Source organism: Carcharhinus amblyrhynchos, chromosome 13 (assembly GCF_965287045.1).
Source record: "Carcharhinus amblyrhynchos chromosome 13, sCarAmb.v2.hapA, whole genome shotgun sequence".
Classification (NCBI taxonomy): domain Eukaryota; kingdom Metazoa; phylum Chordata; class Chondrichthyes; order Carcharhiniformes; family Carcharhinidae; genus Carcharhinus; species Carcharhinus amblyrhynchos.
In genome coordinates, this window is record NC_137336.1 from 55577434 (window position 1) to 55604621 (window position 27188).

Genomic DNA, 27188 nt, shown 5'->3' on the forward strand with positions numbered 1-27188 from the left:
TGTAAGCTAGCAGTGAGCTGCTGAATGCAATGTTGTTTTCAACAATCATAAAATAAGTTAAGAGAAACAGAAAATGCGGGTAATACTCAATGTTTCTTGTCATCAGCCTGAAACTTTAATTCTGTTTCATTCTCTCTGCTGGCTGACCTGTTGAATATTTCTAGCATTTTTGATTAATTTCAGATTTCCAATATCCCCAGTATTTTGCTTTGATGAAATGACTTAACATCATTTAATATTGACTTTAGAAAAATAACTTACATTCATATAGCATCTTGGACATTCTTGGGATGCCCCCACATCATAAATAATTGTGAATTGTAAGTTACTGTTGTGGCAGCCTACAAAAAATAACAAATGAATGAACAGATATGTTTAGTTTGAAATATGATACCCCAAGCACCAGGATAAATAGTTCTATTAGTACCATGAGACTTTCTTTTACATCCAGCTGGTTCAACATCTAATCGTAAGACACTTTCAACACAATAACATTCCCTCAGTACTGCACTGAGATGTCAGTCTGGATCATTTACTTATTTAAGTCTAAAAGACGTGCTGGTTAGGCACATTGGCCATGCTAAATTCTCCCTCAGTGTACCCGAACAGGAGCTGGAGTGTGGTGACTGGGGAGTTTCACAGTAACATCATGAGGTGTTGATATAAGCCTACTTGTGACAATAATAAATAAAATGAAAATAAGGAATGGGTCTGAATGCAAAACCTATTGCTTTAGAACTCATTGTGCTACTACTGAGCAAAGCTGACACTTATTAGCAATCCTATTGTTAGCAAGCCTAACAGTACAATTGAAAAACACACGTGCATGGTGAAGCTTTCGAAACAAAATCATGTATTCACAGGTACAGGTGGAAATAAGTAACGATATTTAAACTACTTTTAATAATTATGTCATTGTTGCTAAAAAGTAATGATCAGATAATTTAATCAATTTTGGAAGTAAAACTAATAGGCTGTATAACTAGTGTGACCTTTTCTGAATCAGTCTAAGTACAAGACATGTCTCTTTTTTTTGTTTTCTGACTGGTTTGTTTGAGAGGAAGATTTACATTCCCTTGAAGTGCAGCTGGGAGAGAGAGAGCGACTCTGACCTGCCCAAAGAGCTGTAGGCTGCTGGACAAATGATTTTATACACCCTGTTAAAATTTAACTTTCTCATGGGAAAGCAAAACTGACATGGAGGTTTCTCACACATCATTGATTTGATGTTTCCTGAGGACTTGGATGTTTGAGGAAGACAGCATTTCCCTAATCTTTCAAAATGAAAAATCTCCCCTTGTTAGTGCACCAGCCAATGTAGCAGAAATATTGGAATTAGCCTTTTCACTGAGCTGTCTCCATTCTAAGGACAGTTATATCAAGTAGACAAATGTGGATCTCCAAAAGAAAGGAAAATGCTACGTATTGATTAGTCTATTCCTCTTAATTCAAAAGCACTCAATTCAAATGATCCAAAAACTCAATTCTTTTAAAGCGATAATTCCAATTTCTAGACCTATTTGTTGCATAGTTCATAGTATTTTATAATTCAATTTTTTAATTCTAAACACAACTTTGAATGATTAGAAATATTGCAATTGCAAATAATTTTTTTGCAATATGAGAAAGCCAGGTCAGAATGAACCCTGAAATATTTGCGGTGAATTCTACCTCATATGCTTTAAGAGCACAAAAGTGTACATGAACAGAAAGGTATTTATATCCATGACACAGAGGGGAGATGAGGAGAATTCCTTTCACTTAGAGATTTGTCAGGATCCGAAAAAATCCATCTGAAAGAGTGCCTAAGTCAATTCCATACATAACAAGGGTTTCAAGCACACAGACAGCACGAAGGTTATAAAACATGAACATTTTATTCCACTGGCATTAATGGAAAAGCTTATTATGCAAGAATTTGCAATGGATATTCAAGACTGGTACTCCACATCCACCAGGAGACCATTGAGACCTTAACTCGTGAGGGGAGTTTTCCCGTTCCACCCATCATTGGAATCGTGGGGTATGGAGGACAGACCATGCAAAGGTCCATTGAAATCAGGTGGGATTTTCCTCATCTGGGGTGAACATGGCTGGAAATTCCCACCCCTGATCTCTAACAGTCAGGTAGTAGAGTTCCATTGGTGGAACTTCAATGGTTAATTTCCTGTGACCACGTGAACTAGATTATCTTGTTTCCCAGACACGAAGGGAACCTTCCTTTTCTTATATTCAGGGGTGCTACCCAGTCATTCAACTAGGCCTCCAGCAGCAGTATGCCTACACCACTTCTGCTTCTCTAGCTACTGCCAGAGGCTTCGAGCAGCCCTATCTGTGGCCTTGGCTCTTGCCATGATGCAACTTTCAACTCCTGGACATCTGCAGCTTGCTGCTCTCTCCCTTCCCTCAGCCTGCTAAAAGCACTGCTCCCTAGACAGAGGGGTCCACAGGGGCCAGCCTGTTTCCTTGCTCAGCACTCTCCCCCCACAATCTGTTAGACAAATACAATTACAAAAATGAGTTGTGCAGGTAGTTGATATAAGGAAGTCACAAGATTACAGAGAAAATATAGGCTATTTGACCTCAAATGTAAAGTGTAAATCCTTTAGTCCAACATATTTGAACATTCACTTTCCTGAAAATTGTTCGGGAATGAGCTTCACACTTTTCTCTCCACCCCACCCAACCCTGAACTGCTAAAGCCAATTGCAACAGGAAGAATAAAGAGAGAAACAGATGTAACTGAAGAGACACAAAGAAACAACGAGAGAAAGAAAACTGAATAGGAGTGCAGGGAAAGACAGATGTGTAAAATAGAGCAAGAGGAACAGAAGCAAAAAAAAGATAACAATATAGACTTTGTGAGCAATTTTGAATGTTTGCTCTTACCCATTTATAAAGCTAGTGTAGCACAAGCTATGAGAATTTATTTGGAAAACTCAGCCCAAAAAATATTTGTTTTTTATTTACAGGAGAGGGTCACAAGGATATGGTACCAGAGAGCTGCCAGGACCAATGGGACTATACCCCAGTAGCAGCAGATATAATTCAGAAAGCAAGGGAATCAATACATTTTCACAGCATGTTAACACTTAAGCTGCTCCTTTACAAAACAAAACCCAGTTAGGATATTTACAAGCAGAAGTCCTGAATAGTTAAAATTTCAGCTATCATTGTTTCTTCAGATGATTGATGGAGCCCCTGAAAAAAAACTACGAAAGTAGATCAGGAGCATCCCACAGAAACACTTCTTTAAATCCAGCTGCTGGGATCCTGTCACTTTAAATGATGAAGCACTCTTGTCTAATCAAGAAGAAAGTGAAGCAAAGCAGCTAATTTGGATCAACCTCACTGGTATTTTCCCTTGATTCCCCATGTAAAGGGGATTTGTGACCCTTTCTAATGGGGCCACTTTTTGTTCTGAATTCAAAAGAAACAGCCGAACTTAGCATGGGAAGAATTTACATAAAATTAATTTTTAACTAATTCAATACCACTAGAGCTGTGCTAATCAAACAACCTGCTTTTCACCAACATTTCTGACTAGATGCATATCAATACTGACTTTTAGGTGTAGATCAAATCCCTAGATACTGCAAACCATCCCATGAGTAAACATGCATCATTCATCAGGTGGACACATAGCAGAATTAATAACCATCAGCCTTGAGGGATCAATAACTCTATAACAGAACCTGCTTGTAATCTGACACCCTTTCTAACCTATGCTGACCTGGAAGGGTAACTCCTTCCAAGTTGCTCTGCACATGTAACCCTTTCCAAACACAAACGCAGGTTTCCCCTTCTTAATGTAGAGCACCTACCACCACAGAGTGATAATAGTTAGTATAATACCAGATCAACCAAACATGAATGTTTTAATAAGAGATGCCTTGCACAAGGACGTGAAATTTTGTTACACTTATTCTGCACGCAAAATTTAGCAGATTGTTGCTTGTTCACGCAGAGTGCAGATTAGTGTAACAAAAATTCACACTCCTGTGCAGGGCATCTCTTATTAAAAGATGAATGTTTGGTTTAATCCGGTACTGTACTAATTGATATCACTCAATGTGGTGGTAGTGCCATTAACTTCAGATGCCCTGCATAAATTTGCGTTTGTGTTTCCAATTCCCAATTCAGCAATCCCAGCTGGAAGTGAGCATATTTGGAAATTCTATCCTAGAGAAGCAACAGGTTCTCTAGGAGAAGGGAGCATATTGTCTATTTTTCTGACTAGAGAGAAGAGGCTAGAAGGAGGAGTGTGTACATGGCTTTTCCAGGATAATAGGCTACTACTTGACGTAAGGTATCGTCAATTGCATACATGTAGTTTTGCGGACATTGCATCTAAATGCTGAGATAACCCTTAATCAGAAGTGTCACCATTCCACTTATTGTTGTGTGCATTGATGCTCAGCACAAGGTGCTGGCAAATGCCCACTATCCTGATAGCAGTCATGGTGCATTCATTCTGCACCAGTCCACTCTCTGTTCTCTCAGCATTTAAACCACCACATCAAACCAGAGGGTAGCTCATGATTCTGCTCTGCAAACCAATCTAGCATGCATGCAATATGAGAATGCTGTCACACACAGCAAAGGAACAGACAGAGGAGAATTTGGCCCTTCAAGCTTGGTCTGCCATTCAAGTAGGTCATGGCTGATCATCTAACTCAATGCCATTTTCTTACATTATCCCTGTATCCTTTTGTGTCAATAGCATCTAGAAATCCATCGATTACCATCTTGAACATACTTAATAATTGATCTTCAATGATCCTCTGCAGTAGATAATTCCTAAGATTCACTCACCTCTGAATGAAGAAGTTACTCCTCATCTCAGTCCTAAATGGCTTGCTCCTTATTCTGAGGTTGTGTCCCCTGTCGCAAGACCCTCAGCCAGGAGAAACAACTTTTCTGCATGTATCCTACCTAGCTCCTTAAGAATTCCATATGTTTCAATGAGATCACCTCTCATTCTTCTAACTTCTAGAGAATACAGGCCCAGATTCCTCAATTTCTTTCCAATAGACAATCCTGCCATCTCAGGAATTAGTCTGGTGAACCTTTGCTGCATTCCCCTTATGTCCAGAATGAGGGAGCCAAAACTGTACACAATATTCCAGGTGTAATCTCACCAGGGTTCTATGCAATTGAAGCAAGACATCTTTACTCCTGTACCCAAATTCTCTTGTAATAAAGGCCAACATACTATTTGCCTTCCTAATTGCTTGTTGCAGCTACACGTTAGCTTTCAGTTATTAATGAGCAAGGACATCCTGTCCCTTTGGATATCAAAACTTCCCAATCTCTCACCATTTAAGAAATACTCTGCACCTCATTCCATCTGCCATGTTTTTGCCCATTCACTAAGCCTGTTCAAATCACTTTTGTATTCTCCTCACAATTTACATTCCTATCTAGTTTTGTGTCATCTGCAAACTTGGAAATATTACATTTGGTCCCCACATCCAAATCACTGTGAACAGCTGAGTCAGAAGTACTGATTTTTGCGGTATCCACTAGACACAGCCAACCTGAGAATGACCTGTGTATTATTCATTAATCAATCCTAATCCATGCCAGTCTATCAGTGCCTATCCCATGTACTCCGATTTTGTTTTATGATGTCCTGTTGGGGACCTTGTTGAAAGCCTTCTGAAAATCCGAGTGCACCACATCCACTGGTCCCCCTTATTTATTCTGCTCGTAACATCGTTAAAAAATGCCAAAAGATTTGGCAATTGTGATTTCTCTTCATAAATCCAATCTGTTGAATCTGCCCAATCAAATAATTATTTTCTAAATATCCAGTTATCACATCCTGTATAATGGATTTTATTTTTTTCCATATTACTGACATCAGGCTAACATATCTGTAGTTCCCTGTTTTCTATCTCCTTCCTTTCTTAAAACTTCTAAAGTGCAGACTTCAATTCAGAGTCTTTAGAATTTTGAAGGATGACCACCAATGCATGTATTCTTTCGTTAGCCATTTGTTTCAACACTGAGATGTAAATCTTTGGTCCCGGGAATCAATCAACTTTCAGTCCATTAACTTCTCCAATGCTAATACTAATTTCCTTCAATTCCTCATTCTCCCTAGTCCCTTGGTTTTCTAGTATTTCTAGAAAGACAATGTCTTCTATCTTCCTCCATGAGGACAGACGCAAAGAAATTCAATTGAATCCATAGAATCCCTATAGTGCAGAAAGATGTCATTTGGCCCATCGAATCTGTGCCAAATTGTGAAAGAGCATTTTACCCAGATCCACCCTCCATTCTGAGCAGGAATCATGCTAACTTTCCCACCTGCCACCTCACTTGTCTCCAGAGTGGAACATTTTGCGCATCTTTACCTGTGTCTTTTTGATCTTTCACCTGATTCTGTTCTACCGCTGGGGAAACAGAGGCAAATTCAACTTTAGCAGAGGCACCAAGCATCAGTGTTGCATGAACTTGGATGTATTCCATTGATTACAGAAGATTGAGAGGTGACCTAATCAAGGAGTTTGAAATAATAAAGGGATTTCATAGGGTAGTTACTGAGGAACTGTTTTCACCATCATGGAGAAATGCAAAATAAGCACATATAATCTTAAAATTGGAGTTAGGTCATTCAGGAATGAAAGTAGGATGTCACAAGTGCTGGTGGAAATCTGGAATTCTCTCCTTCAGAAGACTGTGCAAATTGGCTCATTTAAAATTTGAAGTTTTGTAATTCATAATTGACCGACAACTCAGCTGTATTTATATGCTTTCTCTGCTTGGTGTTACCAGACAAAAATACTGCTAAAGGGGAAACATTTTTTACCCTCTTCTCATGCAGTGATTCAGGCTGCAGTTGATTTTCTTAAGCACAATTGTTCTCCAGCATCACGTGACATCTCTTCATCTCTAACCCGTCCAGCTCAGACCTGCCTTTCTCTGAAAGATTCACATGAATGGTTTCCATTAGAAGTCAATGATAGCCAAGAATGCAAATCCTAGCTCATTGCAGTGCCTGCGTCTAAGGAATGTGAAATCAGTTGTAGCATCCCTAGTAGAGTCCTAGCTGAGAGCGGTTGAATCCATGACTGTCCTAACCTATAGGAGATCAACAGCAACTTCCACTTACATAGCATCTTTACCATAGAAAAATGCCCTAGAGTATTTCACAGAGGTGCAAACACAAACAGATGTTGAGGCAAGGAAAGATTTTGATGGGTTGATGAGGTGGTGTTTTCAAATATATTTTAGAGTATGGAGAAGGTGGAGCGGTTTGGGAACTTTCAGAGCATTAAGTATTGTGGTTAACAGTATGTCCATCAATTAGTGGTATGAAGGGAGTAGTAGATATATAAAGAGTTGGAGTCAGAGGAATAGAAAGTTTTGGGTGGAGTTTGCAGAACCGAAGGAAGTTATAGAGATATGAAGAGGCATTGAAATACAAGAGAAAATTTTGATTTTGAGATGTTGGGGGAAATGGGAACAAATGTAAATCATTCAGGACAGAGGCAATAACATGCTGGATCTGGTGAATCATAGGATAAGGCAATATCATTTTAGATGATGTGTTTAATATTTCATTGCAGTGTGCTTGCCAAAAGCAGTTATATGTCAGATTATAGTTTACATCTCTTAATTTAAAAGCTACTTGATTAAATCAAACTATTGGATAATTTAAATTATCTAATAGTTCAAATTATTGGCTCATCCCTATCTCTTGGCTTACCACCCTCTTAGAACTCTACATTCCTCCAATTCTGACCTCCTACACATGCCATACTCCTGTCGCCGTACCACTTGCAGCTATGCATTCTGCTGTCTCGATCTGAAGCTCTGAAATTCACACTCCAAAAGCTCTGTCTCTCCACCTCTGTAACTCCCTTTACTCCTTAGAAGATGCTTCTCGAAGCCTCGCTCATTCGACCACGATTTTATTCATCCTTTCTAATATCTTCCTCTTTGGCTCAGTGTCAATTTGTCAAATCTGATTATGTTGCAGTGAGGTGGCTTGGGAGATTTTCCTACTTTAAAATTGTGATTGAAATGCAACTGTTGTTACAGTTCAATTCTTTTAAGCAAACAAAATAACTTTGAATTACCAGCGAGTAAACAATATTTTAACATGATTCACACTGACCACTATGTGCTTCCGAGGCAGTTACTGAAGCACACAAGAGCAGCCTTTCATTCTGAATTTTCACTTCTTCCTCCTCAAGTAGTATTAAACTTTCAAGGACAAAAAAAAACCTGTGTCCTGTGCCATCCTTTATTCAAAGAAAACCTGAGTCAATTTTATGAATGCCATTCAGGGGGGTTTGTCTCTGCTGAGGAATAGAATACTTTTGTGGAGTTAGGGAGCATGTCCTGTTTAGTGTTGTTGATCTGGTGCAAACTTGCATCGAGGATATTTAAAATCGTACATAAATTGAGTACAAGTGACATTGTTAATATATGTAGTCATCAGTATTAAATTCTGAACTGTTATGTGCTGTGGACTCACATTCATTGAATCCCTGAGTTGCAACTGCCCTGAAGGAGAAGAAAACTTCATCCTGTCTGTGGATTCAAGCTCATTACAGACTAAAGATCTACAATATGCAACACAGGACCTTATTGCTACCTAAAGTTACTTCCTTATCCTTACTGCAGAATTACAGAGCCCAAATTGTGAAGGGCCTATTGCAAGTCAATGTGTTCCTTTGGCCTTTTCTCTGGTTGGTGCTCTTTAACAAAATATTTTTTAGGAGGCATGATTTATTGAGAAATTACTGAGCTGTCAAGAAGCCTTCACAAATATCTGTAGTTAAAAGGGAGAATTGATTACAGTGCTCAACCATAAATACAGTCAAGTCTTTATGTAAGTCAATGTTGTGTGATAATCACTAGGGATCAGCAAACCTAAACAGTGATAACAGACAAAATAAAACACTGTAGTTTGTAGGTATGTTTGAAAGGAGAGAAAGAACAGTGGCAGGAATTTGCGTTGATTATTTTCACTGCCTAATGTAAGAACACCAATGTCAATCGTAGCACATTTACTGCCACTTTATCTGACAACCCTGACAACAGACAACTCAGCACGGACCAGACATTAAACCAGGGAACTTTCTGCACTGTATTACTCAGAATCATACTGATTGGTACATTTACCTTTAGTCACCAGAGGAACTTTTCTCTTCCTCATTCCCCAATAATTTTCAATTATTGTATTACAGTAAAAGTACCAGATTCCCAAAAACTTGGGCTAATTCATTTTCTTGAAATTAAGTATTTAATTATGTCATAGGCATGCTACAATTTGTATTTTCCAGATCATGCAGATAGCTTATTGCTTCAATTGCATTGTTACAATCCTGGATTCTCTTTAACCACTTGACACCATTTCACCATATTTGCACCAATATGCTCATTCCAGAGCCGCAGAGCCAAATGAATTAATCATTTAAGGTATCGTCAGCGTTGTTACGGAGGCAAACAGCAGCCGTTTTGTGCAAAGTGAAGCCCCATATACAACAAATGAGAGAAATTAGCATTCTAGCTTTTTGAATTCTAATTGAAGAATGAGTGCTAAAGTAGAGATTGTGTGAACTCCCTGCTTTTCTTAGCCGAGATCAACTTCCAGCCAAAGAGGCTCATCTGGAAGTCTGCACCTCTGACAATGCCACTATCCTTCAATAATTGAACTGAAATGTCGGTCGACATGCTCAAATCCTGGGCTGGGGGTTAAATCCAAAACTTCTGACTTAAAGGAGTAGCATTGAGCCAATCTGACAATCCCAAATTCAAATTTCCAATGTATTGTAAAAGGTTAACTTCATTATATCAAAAGTTAGTGGATGATTGTTTCTTCATTCTGGGATTAAGCATTATTTCTAAATGTTGTGGAGTTTAACATTTTTTGAGAAATTCTGATTCATAGGATGTAAGATATTAAAGCATTAATACACCAGGCCCATCTATTGCTTATCAACGTTGCTTTCCTCAGGGGCTGTTCACTGAATCAGCCACAATTAGGATTTTCATTTGCAAAGTGGTTTGAAGATATGGAGAGCCGAAAGACTGTTGAAGACAACGTGGCAACCAGACATGCAATAAAACCAGGGAAATTAATTGAATAGCATCAGCTCTTTAGCATAATGACCTCCAGAGACGATTGTTGCTTTGGTGATATATTAATAGTACCAATCAAATGTAAAACATTTCCAAACAGGCCTTAGGCACATTATCTAATCAGCAATCTGATTGCATTTTTACAAATATCCTGACTTTGAAATTCTGTAAGGAGGTTAATTATAAGAATCATGGCATAAGAACATAGATCTTTTGGGGACAGGAAATGAATGCACCACAGAAGCCTATACTTTCTGATTGATCACAACTCCACCCACCATTATCATAATTTATGTAAGGAAAAAGAACTTCCAAGGTTACGCCCAAAATTGCTAGTTACAATTTATTTTTTCTTGGCTACAGGAAGCTGTCACTGTGTGAGAGTACCAATCAGATAGCCTATTTATCAGCTACCAATATCACAATCTATGGTAAAAGGAGTATGTAGCAGCACACACTCCAGATTTTAAACTTAATTACAGATACAGAATGATATCTTTAAACCAAAAAAACTCATTATTTGGAATATATGCTTCTCAGCTTTTTGGCTAAAATCAAGTGTAGTTTTTGACTCTGCACCCAGTCTAAGCAAACGAAGTTACACTGAGGTTTTACTTGAAGAAATTTTTAAAAAACCGTCTCAGCCTTTTGGCTAAGTTGAAGCTCAGATCAAGCGAGATGAGGTGTAATGCCTCACCCTGTCAACTTGGATCTTGTCTAATCGAGCCCAAAACAGGAGGAATGGCCTTTCTTGTCAGTTTGGATGTGTTTTGTCTGTCTTGTGGGGACTCTAATTGGGCCAAATTGGATTTTTAATTGGGAATAAAGTGCCAAAAAGGCACAAAAAGCAAACTTTGGAACATACAGAGAAATGTCCCCAAATATTGAGAATACCTTGCTGATGCAGAAGTCTGAACATCTCTTTCACAACCAGGTTTAAGAAGATTCTGGATTATGGCCTGCTTCCTGAAGGGCATTTAAGTTCCAAAGGCTCTGATTTCTTAACAACAATTAAACTTTGTGACCTTTAAGGGATACAATTACATGTCAGCAACAGAATAATACCTGTGCATGACATGGTATAACACTCCTACCATTATAAAAGAGCGTATTATCTGGCTTATCATCATCAACACACCATTGAGTTTTACAGCTGTAAATCAGACAGGTAGCCTGATAACATATACATAAAATATGATGACATTGGCTTGCCAATCCAATGTCATCATACCAGTCCATGATAATACAGAAGGCAAGCTGGTGTGGAAATCAAAAGCCCCCCGACATATTTAAATAACCAGTTAACAATCTATTGAGCTTGTTTAAGACCCAACTATATGTATTTTCCATTGCCCACTGCATTTTTCAGGCAACAGACAGGTTTAAAGTGCTTTGCACCAGATATGAAGACAGTACAAAGATGGAAGAAATGGTCAGCCAACGAGACTATAGCTACAATAACAGCCAAATCTGCAGATAAAGGTGACAGGGACTACATGTTTTTTGATTTCATTCATTCACTATTTTAAGTCTGCCATAAGAAATTGAAAGGGGAGGAGGGCTTTAATTTGATAGCCATGAACAACTTCCTGTCAATGGCCTAATCTCTCTCCTACTGGACATCACAACTTAAACTCCAGATTGGATAATGAATCCCCTCTTTGCACTGCTAACTGGTTACCTTCCTGCTGGCCAGCTGCTAATTAGTCATCTGAAATTTGATTTGCTTTACTGAGGGTGTGGGTAGTCAGGATCTGACCAATACCCTCTCACCTGACATAAAATCCAACCCACAGTTTTTTGTCTCACAAATCATTCATACCCAATGTGTATTGTGTTAAATATCAATTAATAAAATAGAAACTCATGCATGAACAATCTTAGTTCTCCTCAACAATTTTGTCTTGAATTGACTTCAGAATGTTTCAGATTGATAACACACTGCTAATTTAGAGGAAAACTTCCTTCTTTGACAATATTGCCTATTGACGTCAACGTATGTCGACTAAGAAAATGTCTCCATAGGTCATATAGAAGTGAGTCATGTAGAACAACTCTCTTTACTCTGAGCAATTTAAGGGAAGCAGTCACCTATGACAGTTGGCAGCTCTTTTGCCTCTGACTCAGAAGGCCATGGTTCAAGTTCCACTTCAAGGCTTGGGCACAAAAGAAACCCAAAGCTGACTCTTCAGTGTGAGACTGAGAGGATTCTGCATTGACAAAGATTCTATCCTTTGGGTAAGCCACTATCATAAAAATCCCATGGCACTATTACAAAAAAAAACTAGGGGAATTATCCCTGGTGTCAATCTTTTTGGCTTAACCAAGCAAACTAAATCAAATTAACTGAGGGACACACTAAAAGGGGCAGCTCCCAAAAGGAACCACCTGAAACAAAAGACAAGGTGGAAAGGAGCTTAAAACATTAAACTAAAATCTGGCCAATATTTATTCTTCAATCACAAAACAAATGATCTGGTCACTATCACAATGCTAACTACGTACAAATTGACTGCCATGTTCCCTACATTACAACAGTGACAACGCGTCAAAAGTATTTAATTGGCTGTAAAGCACTTTGGGATGTCCGTTAGTCAACTTAAAGTGCTAAATAAATGCAAGTCATTTTTCTTTTTTCATTCCCTTTCTATGGAACAGAATAGGACTGTGAGGATATAAACACTTTCCTCAATTCATTGTAATACCTTGCGCAATATATGATCTAATTCATCCTTATATGATCCTATATACACAATAAAGATTTTTCTTCTATGGTATGGGGAAGAACAAAGGAATATCACTTGTTGGCAGCTGTTTCAAAGAGTTAGAAAAACTGCGATCAACCAAATAGCCTCCTTCTACAATACAGCATATGTAACTATCATTCTAAAGTTTAAAAGTTTATTTATTAGTCACAAGTAAGGCTTCCATTAACACTGCACCTGTTTGGGTCAATGCATCTCACCAGCATGTCTTTCAGATTGTGGGAGGAAACCAGAGCACCCAGAGGAAACCCACACAGACACAGGGAGAACATACAAACCCCACACAGACAATGACCCAAGCCAGGAATTGAATTCAGTGCTGTGAGGCATCAGTGCTAACCATTGTGCCACCCACATAATAATATGTGGTTTTAATCATAGGCACAGCAAGTTTTCTAAATGGCACTTCTCAATTTACAAAGTGTCCTGATTTTAGCTGCCACTCAGGTGTTATTTTATCATAAGAACAAAATATGTTTGGAGTGGTCAAAGGATATCTGATTAAAAAAAAACTGATCAGCCACAAGTTCAAGTGCTCCATATCTAAAACAAAGTCACAAAAAGAATTGCTTCTCCTGAAAGCTTTGTGGACAATAGCAGGTTTGAATATAAAACAGCTCAAACAAAGAGAGCTTTTGTTGCCACAGATAAACTCAGGCCTTACTGAAAGGCCCAACTCCTTATCACTCCATCAATGATCAGCCTTCTCTGCTCACTCAAAGCCTGGCAGCAGGTGACAATTATTAACCCTCTCTCTGCCACTGACACAATTGAAGCTCATTAACAAAAGAATGCGGCTTTAGTCATTAAGGGATTAGCATGCATCAGGAAAGATTGCCACCACATGCCACAACAAGGCCAAGAAAGAAAACACAGCCTCATCCAAAGCCTGCAGCTAGCAGTGCTAAGCAAGCTGTTTTAACATTTTACACACATATACTTACTCTTAGTATTACCTCATTGTCGCAAACAGGCATTCAGCAATTTTTAAATGACATGTAATTACCCTGATAAGAATCTCAATGCCAGGGATAAGAGAGGAACAGGTCAGGCTGTAGTTAATTAATATATTGGAAAACCATTTATAATCCACTCCATTTAAAAAAAAATCAGGACTCAATTCAGTCTTTAAAAATTGAACTTTAAGGTGATGTCATGTACTTAGTAGTGAGTGCAGGTAAAATGAAGGAAACTAGGTGGCAATGGTTAGCTCCAGGGACCAGGGTTCAATTCCACACTTGGGTGACTATGTGGAGTTTGCACATTCTCCCTGTGTCTGCATGGGTTTCCTCCCACAGTCCAAAGATGTGTAGGTTAATTGGATTAGCCCTGCTAAATGTATGGGGCTACAGGGATAGGGCAGTAGAGGGCGCCTGGGTCAGATACTCTGTTGGAGAGATGGTGTAGATTCAATGGGCCAAATGGCCTCTCTGCACTATAGGGATTCTATGATTGTATAGATAAGTATGAATTTGGAGGGGCTGTAAGAACTGGGTTCAAGATTTTTTGAACTTGGAGTTGTGTTGGTAAGAGTGCGTCTCTTGTACTTTGAATCATTGAATCACAGAATGATTATAATGCAGAAGGAAGTCACTCAGTCCATCATGTCTGTGCCAGTTCTGTAAAAGCAACAAGCTCTATCTCCAACCCTTTCACCGTGGCTCCTCAATGGTTTTTCACTATCCAACAGGCACACATGCTGTTACACTGCAGAGACTACAGAAAAGATTTACCAGGATGTTGCCCGGTACCAAGGACATTAGCTATGAGGAGAGATTAAATAAACTGGGATAGTTCTCCCTGGAAAGACGGAAGCTGAGGAGTGACCTGATAGAAGTTTATAAAATTATGAGGGGCGTTGATTAGGTTTTTCCCCAGGGCAGAAATAACAATTACAAGGGGGCACACTTCAAGGTAAGAGGGGAAAATCAGTAGAAATATGTGGGAGAAGGTTTTTACACAGAGGGTGGTGGGGGCTTGGAATGCACTGCCAAGTGAGGTGGTTGAGGCAGATAAGTTAACGACATTTAAGACTTATCTGGATAGATACATGAACAGATGGGGAATAGAGGGATATAGAAGGTTGGTCTAGATAGGAGAACATGATTGGTGCAGGTTTGGTGGGCTGAAGAGCCTGTTCCTGTGCTGTACAGTTTTTTCTTCTTTGTTTAAGTAAAGGGGAATTCTGGAATATATTTTTGAAAAATTCCAGGAGATGTAAGGAGGCCGACTCTGGTCCCAGAAGGAGATGCCGAGGTATCAAGCAGTGAGGCTAATCATACAGTTTCTAGAAACATGACTGATCTAGACTCCTACGTGGCTAACTCATCTCAAAACATCGGTTACTGAAAGTGCCAATTTGGAAGTGGGCTGAGAAGGTCATCTGGAGCAAATTCTGCATATCATCCCAACACATACCTATGCACAGATTGGCAATGCACAATCATTTCTCCCTCCATTCCTGAAGGTGCTAACTTAAGTTGCTTGTTGCTGTATGGTGGTATTGGTGTCCATGATGTGGAGATGCTGGCATTGGACTGGGGGTAAACACAGTAAGAAGTCTCACAACACCAGGTTAAAGTCCAATAGGTTTATTTGGTAGCACAAGCCACAAGTTTTCGAAGCGCTGCCCCTTCATCAGGTGAGTGGGAGTTCCGTTCACCATCAGGGCATATAAAGACACAAACTCAATTTACAAAATGATGGTTGGAATATGAGTCTTTACAGATAACCAAGTCTTAAAGGTACAGACAACGTGAGTGGAGAGAGGGTTAAGCACAGATTAAAGAGATGTGTATTGTCTTCAGCCAGGACAGTTTGTGATGGTTAGTGACAGTTTAGGACAGAGACTGATAGCCAAGTTCTGTTCGCATGAGGACAGCCTCAACCAGGATCTTGGGTTCATGTCATACTATCTGTAACCCCCACGACTTGCCTGGACTTGCAAAATTTCACTTGCTCTAGAGGGTTTACATACCCCTCCGAGACACCATCAATCAATGTGTCCCTCACAAAGATGTGAGTATCGATGCAAAGTACTTATTAAGACTTCCTTTAGTTCTACGCATAATTTCCCTCCTTTGTCCTTGAGTGGACAAACTCTTTCTCTAGCTACCCTCTTATTCCTAATATATGTTTAAAATTCCTTGGGGTTCTCCATAATCCTGTCTGCCAAGGACATTTTGTGATCCCTTTTTGCTCTTCTAATTCCCTGGTCTGAATTCTTTTCTACTTCCCCTGTATTCTTCAATTGCTTTTGTTTAAGCTGCCTAGACCTTATATATGCATCCTTTTCCTTTTCGACTAGACTTGCAATTTTCCAGGTCATCCACAGTGCCCAAATCCTGCCTTTCCAGTCCTTCCTTTTCATAAGCACATGCCTATTCTGCACTCTGACCAACTGCTTCTTCAAAGACTCCCACACGTCAGATGTGGATTTACCCTCAAACAGCCTCTCTCAAGCAACAGCCTCCAACTCCTGCCTAATCCAGTTGTAGTTAGTCATTTCCCAATTTAGCACCTTAACCCTAGGAACCTTGTTTTTTCCCATGAGTATCCAAAAGCTTACAGAATTCTGGTCACTGTTCCCCCACTGCAACTTTGATGACCTGGCTGGGCTCATTCCCTAGTATCGGGTCCAGTTTAGCTCCGCTTCTCTAGGCGGAGTGTCTAGACATTGTTCCAAAAAATCATCCTGCACACATTATCTGACTTCGCTTCACGCAGGCCACCACTGGTTGTTTCAGGTTCCGCTATGATGTTAAGTGGGCTTCTTGGCCCCATATCACTTTCAAAACTTTTGGCATTCCTCAGAGAATAGTCTTCTGAGGTTGCTCCAGGTTCAACATCATAGTTTTGACCACCGGTGTTATACTGTATCCCTGCTTTGGCCAAAGTACATCTCTCAGCGTTCTGGCAGTAACTGGCAATATCGACAGCCATTCCTGGTCAGTAACACCAGCCTTTTGTAAGTGCGGCAGTCTTCTCTGACACTTGGAGTTCCACATGATCATGAACTACAGTCAATACTTCAGACTGCTAGTTTTATGAAAGGAAAATCATGTTTGACAAACTTGCTTGAGTTCTTTAAACACATAACCAGCAAGGTGAATAGTGGGGAGCATATGGATGTAGTACATCTAGACTTCCAGATGATGTTTGACAAGGTCCTGCATAGAAGACTGATCCAGGAAGTGAGATCGCAGGGGATTGGGGGTAGAGTACTTGATTGGGTTGAGGATTGGCTGACTGATAGAAAGCAGAGGGTTGGGATAAATGGCTCTTTCTCTGGCTGGCAAAATGAAGCTAATGGGATGTCACAGGTATCAGTTCTCGGACCTCAATTGTTTACAATTTATATAAATGATCTGTTAGCGGGGACAGAGTGTAACACAGCAAAATTTGCGGTTGATACTAGAATAGGTGGGAAAGCAGGAAGTGAGAAGTATATAAAGATTCTACAGGCTAAGGGAATGGACTAAAATTTGGCAGATGGAGTTTAAAGTGGCTAAGTGTGAGGTTATCCATTTTGGCAGAAAAAATAGAAAGGCAAATTATTACCTAAATGGAAAGCAGATTCAAAATGCATCCAGGCAGAAAGATCTGAGTGTCTGTGTTCATGAATCGCAGAAAGCTGGTATGCAGGTGCAGCACATAATAAAAAAGGCAAATGGGATGTTGACATTTGCAAAAGGACTGGAGCATAAAAGTAGAGAAGTGCTGTTGCAATTGTATAGGATGTTGTTGAGACCACATCTGGAGTATTGTGTCCAGTTTTGGTCCCCTTATTTGAGGAAGGATGTGGTGTCATTGGAGGCAGTTCAGAGGAGGTTCACCAGATTGATTCCAGGAATGAAGGGGTTGATATATGAGGAGAGATTAAACAGTTTGGCCTTGTACTTGCTGGAGTTTAGAAGGGTGAAGGGGAATCTGATCGAGGTATATAAATTTTTAAGAGGGACTGATAAAGTAAATGTAGACCAAATGTTTGTTTCACGGGGCAATCTAGAACAAGAGATCTCAGGTCTAAGTTGCAAGGCGGGAGATTTAAAACTGAGATGAGGAGGAACTACTTCTTGCAGAGAGTGGTGAATTTGTGGAACTCGCTGCCCCATAGCATAGTGGAGTCTGAATCATGAATAGTTTCAAGAAGGAGATAGATATATTTCTAATAAAAAAAAGGGAAAGAGGGATATGGGGAACAGGCAGGGTGGTGGATTAGCCATGATCTAATTGAATGGCAGAGCAGGCTCTATGGCTTGAAGGGCTGAACTTGCCTACTTCTGTCTTAATTCATATGTTCCCATGTTCTTATAGGATGAGTTTCTTCATCTTTTTCCTGTTGTCATGAACCAGATGATAGAGAACTGCACCTTCCACCATGATCCTCTTCCTCAGCAGTTTATGTGTCCATTTAGATTCCTTCATTAGGCAGTTGGGTTGGTGAATATTTAGTCTTCCAGTAGAAATGAACTCTACCAATGTTTTTATTGACCAGTTGGAGTTGCCTGAGATGAATGGAAAACATGGCTCTACCACTCTGAATCAGGTTTGGATCGCTCTGATGGACACATTGGTGACACTTTGATGACTTCCTGTCCACATTCTACAGAGGATTGGGGTGAGAATGTTGCTCTTTGCTAGAGGAATGGTATGGCATCAGCTGTAATTCTCTCTAAACTGTCAAAAGTGGGCATCGTTCGCATAGTTTTGATGCCTTTGTTGTATAATCCATGACACCAAGACCTCCTCCCCCCTGCTGCCGAGGCCCTGTAATACTAACGTTACTGTTGCAACAACATTCTACAGGTCAGAATGCAAGAAATATTGAGCGTGAGTCCCACTAACTGCATGTAACATCATCTTAAGTGAAACATTATTAAATTGTTCCAGCATGATTGGTTTTTCTATATTATCTCTAATAGTTATGCAATACTGGAGGTCTGTGCGGTTAGAAGATAACTCATTCAGTATCCCGCCTGCTGTGGAACTTTTTGTTTAACTGCTGTTAAACTGTGCTCCCTATGCATGAGAAGAGAATAAAAAAACATTAACTTTCAGGCTGAAGGTCAGTGTACCAACTAAGGTCCCAGGTAAGGATTGCATAGCAATTGCTTGGGAAGCTCAAACTTTTGATGGGCAATTGCCCTGCACTAGGAACCACCCAAAAGAGCAATTTAAATTGCAAACTTTGGATGGTTTCATCTGTCTTACAGTAATAGTTACCCAGAAAAGGTTAGAAGAATTAAGACAAATTCTAACTTCTGGGTAACTATTGTAAAGATCTATCCTGGCCCCCAGATGGGAACCCTGAATACTGCCCTGCTACATCCCCTTCCCCAAACTCGCACGGGACCTGTAACCACCCCCAACTCCCCAGAGGACTCCCGCATATCCCCAACCATCCCTATCCACATACCTTACAAGCCTACTGCTCCCTGTCTTGAAAGTAACCAGATGGTGCCATCCGTGTAGCCTTCTTGAGCCTGACTCTACAGCCTTTGACTGTAGGACATAGGAGTGCACTCCCTACACTGTTCTCACCTGGCCTGAGATGGAAGGTCAGGTGAGAAAGGATTGCCTAGATTTTGAGATAGGAAAGTAGGAGTGGAGTGGCTAACTGACTGACTGTTTGCCATTCTGTGGATGTTCAGGCCCAACATATTAATTTCACTTCCCAAGACACCTGCACCTGTAATCAAGTTTGTCCAAAGGTTCCAGCAGGTAGTAAATGTTAACTGAAGCTCTCATCTAATCAATCTTTTTGACCAACCAAATCAACTAATTCAAACAAACTAAGGGACAAATTAAAAGACGCAGCTCCCAAAAGGAGAGGACTCGCCCGAGACAAAGGACGAAGTAGAAAGGAAACTTAAAACATTAAAATGTGATTAAAAGGGTCAATAATGCACCCCAGCCCCTGCTGTGTCCAATGGGCATGGAAGGTAATAATAGTGTTATCGGACATCGCATGCTCCCTTTCCAGGCTGAGAAGATAGTCGCGTTAGAGGGGTAGACAGTTGGGTCGGACAACAACTTTGGTCGACCGCTGCCTGGACCTATAGCGTATTTTGCCAGGCTCAGGAACAGGTTCATGAGGAGGTCCTCCACCATCCCCGCCCCCTCTGCACTGGGGGCCCATAGATCAGGAGCGTGGGACTGAAGTGCAAGCAAAACATAACTAAAAGATTTTTGAGAAAATAAAAAAGGTTGTGCAGTCTGTAACATGAGATGAGCTCTCATCTAATCAATGAATCAAATTAATGGTTACCTAGAGAACTATCTAATCACTAAGCCAAAACAAGGGGAAGGCAGCTAACCCAAACACAAGAATATTAAAGACAATTCATGTATGAGACTTTGAAAGTGCAATTTAGATCCATTCAATTCAGCCTCTGCTTTAATAACATGTACACCTCAAATGTGTATCATTTAATTGTGCATTTGACAAGGTCGTGTGACAGATCGCTTTGCAGCAGCTTAGTGAAGATCAGCTCTTTAAGGTGCTGTCAGTTAAATTTCCTGGCTAAAGTCACTAACTTGGAGGTAGCAAGTTTTAAAGAAATAAATGAAGCTGCGTTTATATTTACAAAATAAAGATTTGCAGCCATATCGTGTTTTCCATGACCACCAGACCTCTCAAAGCACTTCCAATTAATTACTTCTGAAATGTAATCACAGTTGTAAAATGTGGCAGCCAATTTACACAAGCAAACTCCCAAAACAGCAATGTAAAAAAAAAGCAGATAACCTTTATTTTTAATGATGTTGATTGAGGTCAATATTAGCCAGGACACCAGAGGTAACTCCCTGTTCGTCATTGAAATAGTCTCGTGAGATCTTTTATATCCATCTGAAATGGCAAACGGGGCCTCAGTTTAACATCTCAAAGACAGGGACTGAAAGTGTTCCCTCGATACTGCACTGGAGTGTTGGTTTTGGCTTTGATTTTTGTGCTCAAGCCCTGGTGTGGAATTTGAACCAGAATCTTGTAATTCAGAGGTGAGTAGGCTACCAATGAAGCGATGGCTGATAAGCAAAGGGAGGGTATGCTAAAGACAGTTCTGGTCACTGCATTATAGGAAGGGAGTCATTGCACTCAAGAGGGTACAGAGGAAATTTACATAGACGTTGCCAAGAATAGAGAATTTCAGCTATGAAGAAAGATTAGATAGGTTAGGTTTGTTTTCTTTAGAACAGAGAAAGCTGGCGGGTGACTTAGTTGATATGTATAAAATTATGAGGGACCTAGATAGAGTGGATAGGAAGGACTTATTTCTGTTAGCAGAGAATCCCAGGGCCTAGTCTTTTCCTATCTCTGTAATTTCCTTCAGCCTCACAATCTTACAAGACTTCTGCATAAATTTAATTGTAGATTCTCCAATTTTAATCCTTTATCATTGGCAGCCATACCTTCAGTTTGCTAGGCGCTACAGTCTGAAATTTCCTACACCTTTCTGCTTCTCGTCCTTACTTTCTCCTTTAAGGTACTTCATAAAACTTACCTCTTTGACCAGGTTTTTGATCATCTGACTTACTATCACCTTATCTTGCTCAGTGTCATTTTCTGCCAAATAATGGTTCTGTGAAGCACCTTGGGATATTAAAGTGCTATATAAATATAAGTAGTTGCTGTTAGAAGGTCAATAACAAGAGGGCAATAGATATAAAGTAGCTGGTAGAACAATTAGAGGGGAATTGAACAATTTGTTCATCCAGGAGGTGGTAGGAACCATAGACCAACAGCTGGAAGGTGAGATTAGACTGAACAGTTCTTTTTTGGCTAACACAGAGAAGAAGGACCAAATCGCCTCCTTTTGTGCTGCAAATCTTTTTCTGTTTCTATGTGCTTCTACATTAAAATTTGCAAGTCTCACTTCAAATTAATAAAAGTTGAAAGTATGTTCAGTATCATTACTTCCAGAGATACAGATGGTAAAATGTTGCCTCCTCTGTGTAGGAAAGCAAATAAACTGAGGTGATTGGAAACTAGAAATTCAAAAGACAATGGGCAGGATCCACTAACCTACCAGCCATGTGTTTCTCGGTGCAGCCCACCGGTGGTGGGATCACCTGGTCCCATCGCTGTCAATGGGATTCCCCATTGATTCCACCCCAAGCTGCCGGGAAACCTTTTGGGGTGGGGTGTGCCATCAGCAGGACTAGAAAATCCAGCCAGTGTGAATGGCTGGAGAAATCCAGCCTGTGTATTTATTTCTTACATACACATATGAATGCCCGAAATGAAGGCCAGGAAAAGACCCTCTGGTCTGTCAAGCCAGTCCAATTTAGATATTAAATAGCTACTTACTACAGCAACCTGCATTTATACACCTTTGACTTTGTAAAACCTTCCTCCACTCTCAGAAGGAATTGTGGAAATAGAACAGTGCCCTGAATACCTACTTTAGCATGACTAGATTCATATGTAATTAGTTGAACCAACAAGTCGTGAGCTGCAGGACTCATGGAGTCAGATAGTATAGCAGTGTCTTCTGGAGTGTGCTTTGTACCATAAAGTCAACTGTAGGAATAATGTGCAGATCGGGTGGGCATGTATACACTGGGGTGACATGGACACATGACAGGAGTATAGGAGTTGTCCCCAAGCACAGGCAACCACACAGCATGTAAGAGCTGTTAAAATTATGCTTGTTAGTCTTGTGCTTGTTCGTCCCTTATTGCCCGTCTATACAACCCAGCAACTTCTACAATATGGTCTAAACTAGATCTGGAGCAAATAAAACAAATCACATGATTGAAGAATGCAGTGAAATTCCACTGCACATATGTGGGAGGTATTCAGCCATAAATTGAAATGAAATCAAAAGAAAATAATGAAGGAAGTAAATTGTCACAGGGTGAGACACTTTGGTTTAAAAATATTAGCTCTTTTGATGTATCTCACAATAAACGTTTGATTATGATTTTTTTCATAAGATCTCACTCCAAGCATTCCTTCAAATGTTGAGAGCCCTGAGGTACAAATGGATAGAAAATAAGAGAGTCGCTTTGGTTTATCATAAAGAGACAAGACACTGGCACCAAAAGAAGACAATTGCACTCAGACAAAAGGAGATATTAATAGTGAAATCTAAGTAAAACTACAAAGATTCACGTTGGAATCTGACTGCCATCAGATTGGATCCTAACTGGAGTAATATTGGAATTTATTTGCAGTCATATGGAGATATACTGAAGTTAAATTGGAGTCACATTGGGATTTAACTAGAGCCACTCAGAAAAAAGTTTTCTTTTTACCCACAAAAGTTGTCGCAGTTTCAGGAGAGAAATCACCACATCTGGCAGTCTTTCCCAGTCTTGTGAGGTGTTGGGTCCTGCCATTCTGTTAGAGTCTAATGTAAAATTCATCAGACTTGACAAGAGTTTCATTTGCACCAATTGCAAAAATCTTAACTTTTATGTTTAGAAATGTTTGCCAACTTCATCCTGCACTCTCTTTATGTTGAGATAGATACTGCCTGCCAGAGATTCGGTACACCTTTTCTGAGAGAAATATAAGGCACAATAGGCATTCTGTAATCCTTGAAAAAATTGACTTTTTTAACATTGAAGTTCCAAAATGTGCTGAGTCAGTGGCCTGCACCTTGGCTGGAATTTTCCAGCGATTCACTCTAATGAGACTCTCTGGTCCTGCTGTAGTGAATGGAGATCTGGCTGAGAACCAAGTTCTACGGCATTGCAGCAACAACAGGGCATGAATGGTCATAAGGTTCCACTCGTTGTGTTTAGTTTTCTGAAACCAGAAACCTTTAATTTGATGGTGGATTCACAGAGACATTCTCATTGATACGGAAAGACCTGTAGAATCATAGAATGATGCAACTGAGAAAAAGGCCTTTTGGCCCATTCTGCCTCTTTGAAAGAGCTATTCAATTAGTTCCACATTTCTGTTTTTCTCTTTCATTCTCTGCCGTTTGGCCATTCGCACCTTTGTTCTCTCTGTGGACAACCATTAATAGTCTTTTCCCTGGGTTTCTGTGACTTGTCTATGACTCATCTTTCATTCCCCCACCCTGTAGCATATATAGCCCCCACTTTCTATGCCTCTTAACTTTGACAAAAGGTTATCTGGACTCAAAATGTCAACTCTTTTCTCTCCCTGCAGATGCTGCCAGACCTGCTAAGATTTTCCAGCACTTTCTCTTTTGGTTTCAGATTCCAGCATCTGCAGTAATTTGCTTTTGTCTGTTTTTTTCCCGTAGTGCTATATTTTTTCCTTCAAAAATTTATCCAATTCCCTTTTGAATATTACTAATTTAGCTTCTAGCAGCCTTTCAAGTAGTGCATTCCAGAGCTGGTTCCTTTCTCGTTGAACTTGAAGCATACTAATCAAGAAAATTGTCATTTCAGGAATTTCGTCAATTCTTTGTTACTATCTCAACCTTTCTTAGGATAATTGAAGTACCTGATTATCACTACTCTAGAGTTCCTGCACCTTTCTGTAATTTGCTCCTCTATTTGGTATCTATAGTATGCACCAATGTTATTCGATAGGAATTTGATGCTCGCCAAACTCATGGCAATCAGGTCACTGTATTTGCTGTGTGACAAAATATATATGCAAACAATAGAGTGAATCTTGTAGCAATCTTCCAGAGATCCTGCCTGTTTCTCTGGAATAAAACCCATCTGTTTTCACTCAGATCCTGACACTTCTGGTAAGATTCCGCTCTGTGGATTCAACCTCCACAGAGCCTACCAGACCTGCTGAGCTTTTCCAGCATTTTCTGTTTTTAACCCCAGATGATGAACATGGTCATCTCTGCGCCTCAAAGAAAGAGCGAAAGAAAGTGTGGATGTGAGAAAGAAAGACTTTTATAAAGACACTTCTCATGACCACTGGGTGTCTCAGTGCGCATTATAGCCGATGAAGTACTTTTTGAAGTGTAATCAAAGTTGTAATGTAGAAAACAAGAGGAAGAGTCAGGACAGAGAGGGGACATACGGGTGAGGTTGTTGGAGGAGGTAACATCTAGAGAACTACCAATTTACTACAAGATTTTGTTGGCACAATCTAAATTATTATTCGCCTGAGATGAGTTTAAGAGAGCATCGATCCTGCGTACAAATAGCTTACATTCGGAGTGCAGATTTTGGCTGATTCCACATTGGGTCTGGGATGCAGAGATACAGAGGAACATGATAATTGTCAAAAACAATCTTTTAGCTTAGCATACAATCAATGTTCTTCAATGAATGATGTTATCTTATATTCCTGGAGGGTGGATCAAGTGGTGTTTCACATCAGAGAGGATTGAATAATGAAGGAGGAAAAGAAAAAGAAATGGGATGAGCACAAGTGATGTGACACTGTACAGGTGTTTAGGGCTCCCTTGTTCCTGATGTATCAATAACAACACAAATATATCGACCCTCATATCTACTGAAACTAGAGACGAGTGCAGTAAAATCCCAACATAAGATTCACAATTCAGTTCAGGCCCAGACAAGTTTCTGCATTGACCCAGCAGGTGTTAGTGAGAATACCAGCATATGCCTGTCAACTGATGTTAGTGAGAGGAATTCTAATACTTCAATGATTTCGACACCCAGCAATTCAGCACTGACACCCACCTGTATGTGTCTACTGTTAGTCGCTCAGCTGTATCCTCTTGGAATTTGGCCCAAATCTGAGCTTCCAGCACATCAGCTGAGGTTTTGCCCTGTCCCTAGCATTCTGTAGCTGTATTTGTCACTATGGAGACAATAAACTGTTAAGGAATTGTAAAGTTCACATCTGTGTAGCCAAATAAGGATTTGAATTTGGCTGTTTCATAAACAGCCAATGTTATTAAATGATAGATCAATATTCGATTCTTCACATCTTTATGAATGAAGACCCAAGTCACACAGTTTCAGCTATTTTGGTTCAGGAATAAATACGTATCAATCAGTATTTGGGATAAAGAAATTATTGGATGTTGCTCTGTAAAAGATAATATGGTCCTGAATTGCTTCTTTGAGGACAAGTTGATCTTAGCCAAAGTAATAATGGGATCTCTATAACTGACCTCAATGTTCCCAGGCTAAGGGGAGGAAGAAGTCTGGAATCTTCCTCGCAATTGTTATCCAATACTGGTAAGCATATTCCCTGTGGACATTGGATGTGGATGGGATTAGATTTGGTTGGGGGTCTTACACACAATGAATAGATTACTGATACTCACTGCACACACACACACAACTCCCAGCCACCTGACGAAGGGACAGGTTGTCCTGAAAGCTTGCAGTTTTTGCTACAAATAAACCTGTTTGGACTTTAAACTGGTGTTGTGGGATTTCTTTCTGTTTCACACGCAAGAACAACAGCTTACATTAATATAGTGCATTTAATGTAGTAAAACATCCCAAACACTTCACAGCACCATTATTATACAAAATTTGACATTGAACTATGTAGAGAGATATTAGCACAACTGCCCAAAATCTTGATCAGAGGAGTAGATTTTAAGGAGCAAGTTAAAGGAGACAAAGTAGAAAGGCAGTGTGATTTAGGGAGGGAATTTCAGAGCTGAAAGTCCACAATTGTCAATGGTGCAGCAATGAAAACGAAGAGTGCACAAAAGGGTAGCTTGTTCAAAGAGTTGGCACAGTTATGATAGACTCAATGGCCTCCTTCTTCACTGTCTGATTCATTGAACTTTAAAACACTGCACTCCCAGCTGTCCTTTTGTGTTGGAGGCACAGTGTTAACTCTTTTAACTGTAATCTGCCAATTGATCAGGCAGGTACATTAACAGAGTGCCATTTAGTTGAGTTAGATGATGTGCTGACAGGTATTTATCCTAGTTAGTGATATAAAGGTGTCTGTTTGGTCATTGAGAGATAATTTACTACTGACACTTCAGGAAGGTGTTCAGGAATGCTTTATTGCTATTCAGCAGCTTGTGTGAACCCAGCCTGAGGCTCATATTAGCAGTACCCATCTCTCAATCACAATGTTAGAACAATGATAACCAAACCACCAGTAATGAAGCTCCAGGAGCTTTTTACATGTTCATAATAAAGAGTTAAAGAAATATTTCAGTATGAAAGAAGTGTCAACAATAATTCCACCTCCTGTTCAACCTATACTGATTCTTACAGGTTGTTTCTTTCCATCACACTGCTGCTCCCTGATTTCCTTCCATTCTTCTCATTTATTTTGTAGCACCTTAAATTCTTTCTCAATCTTTCTTTGCGATATCTCGGTTCCTGGTACGAACTAAGCTTGAAATATGAAAATTGCACAAAAGAATTTAGAAGAGGCAAAATGTTAGCGAGAGAGAGGAGTGCGGGGGGAGAGAGTATAATCAACCG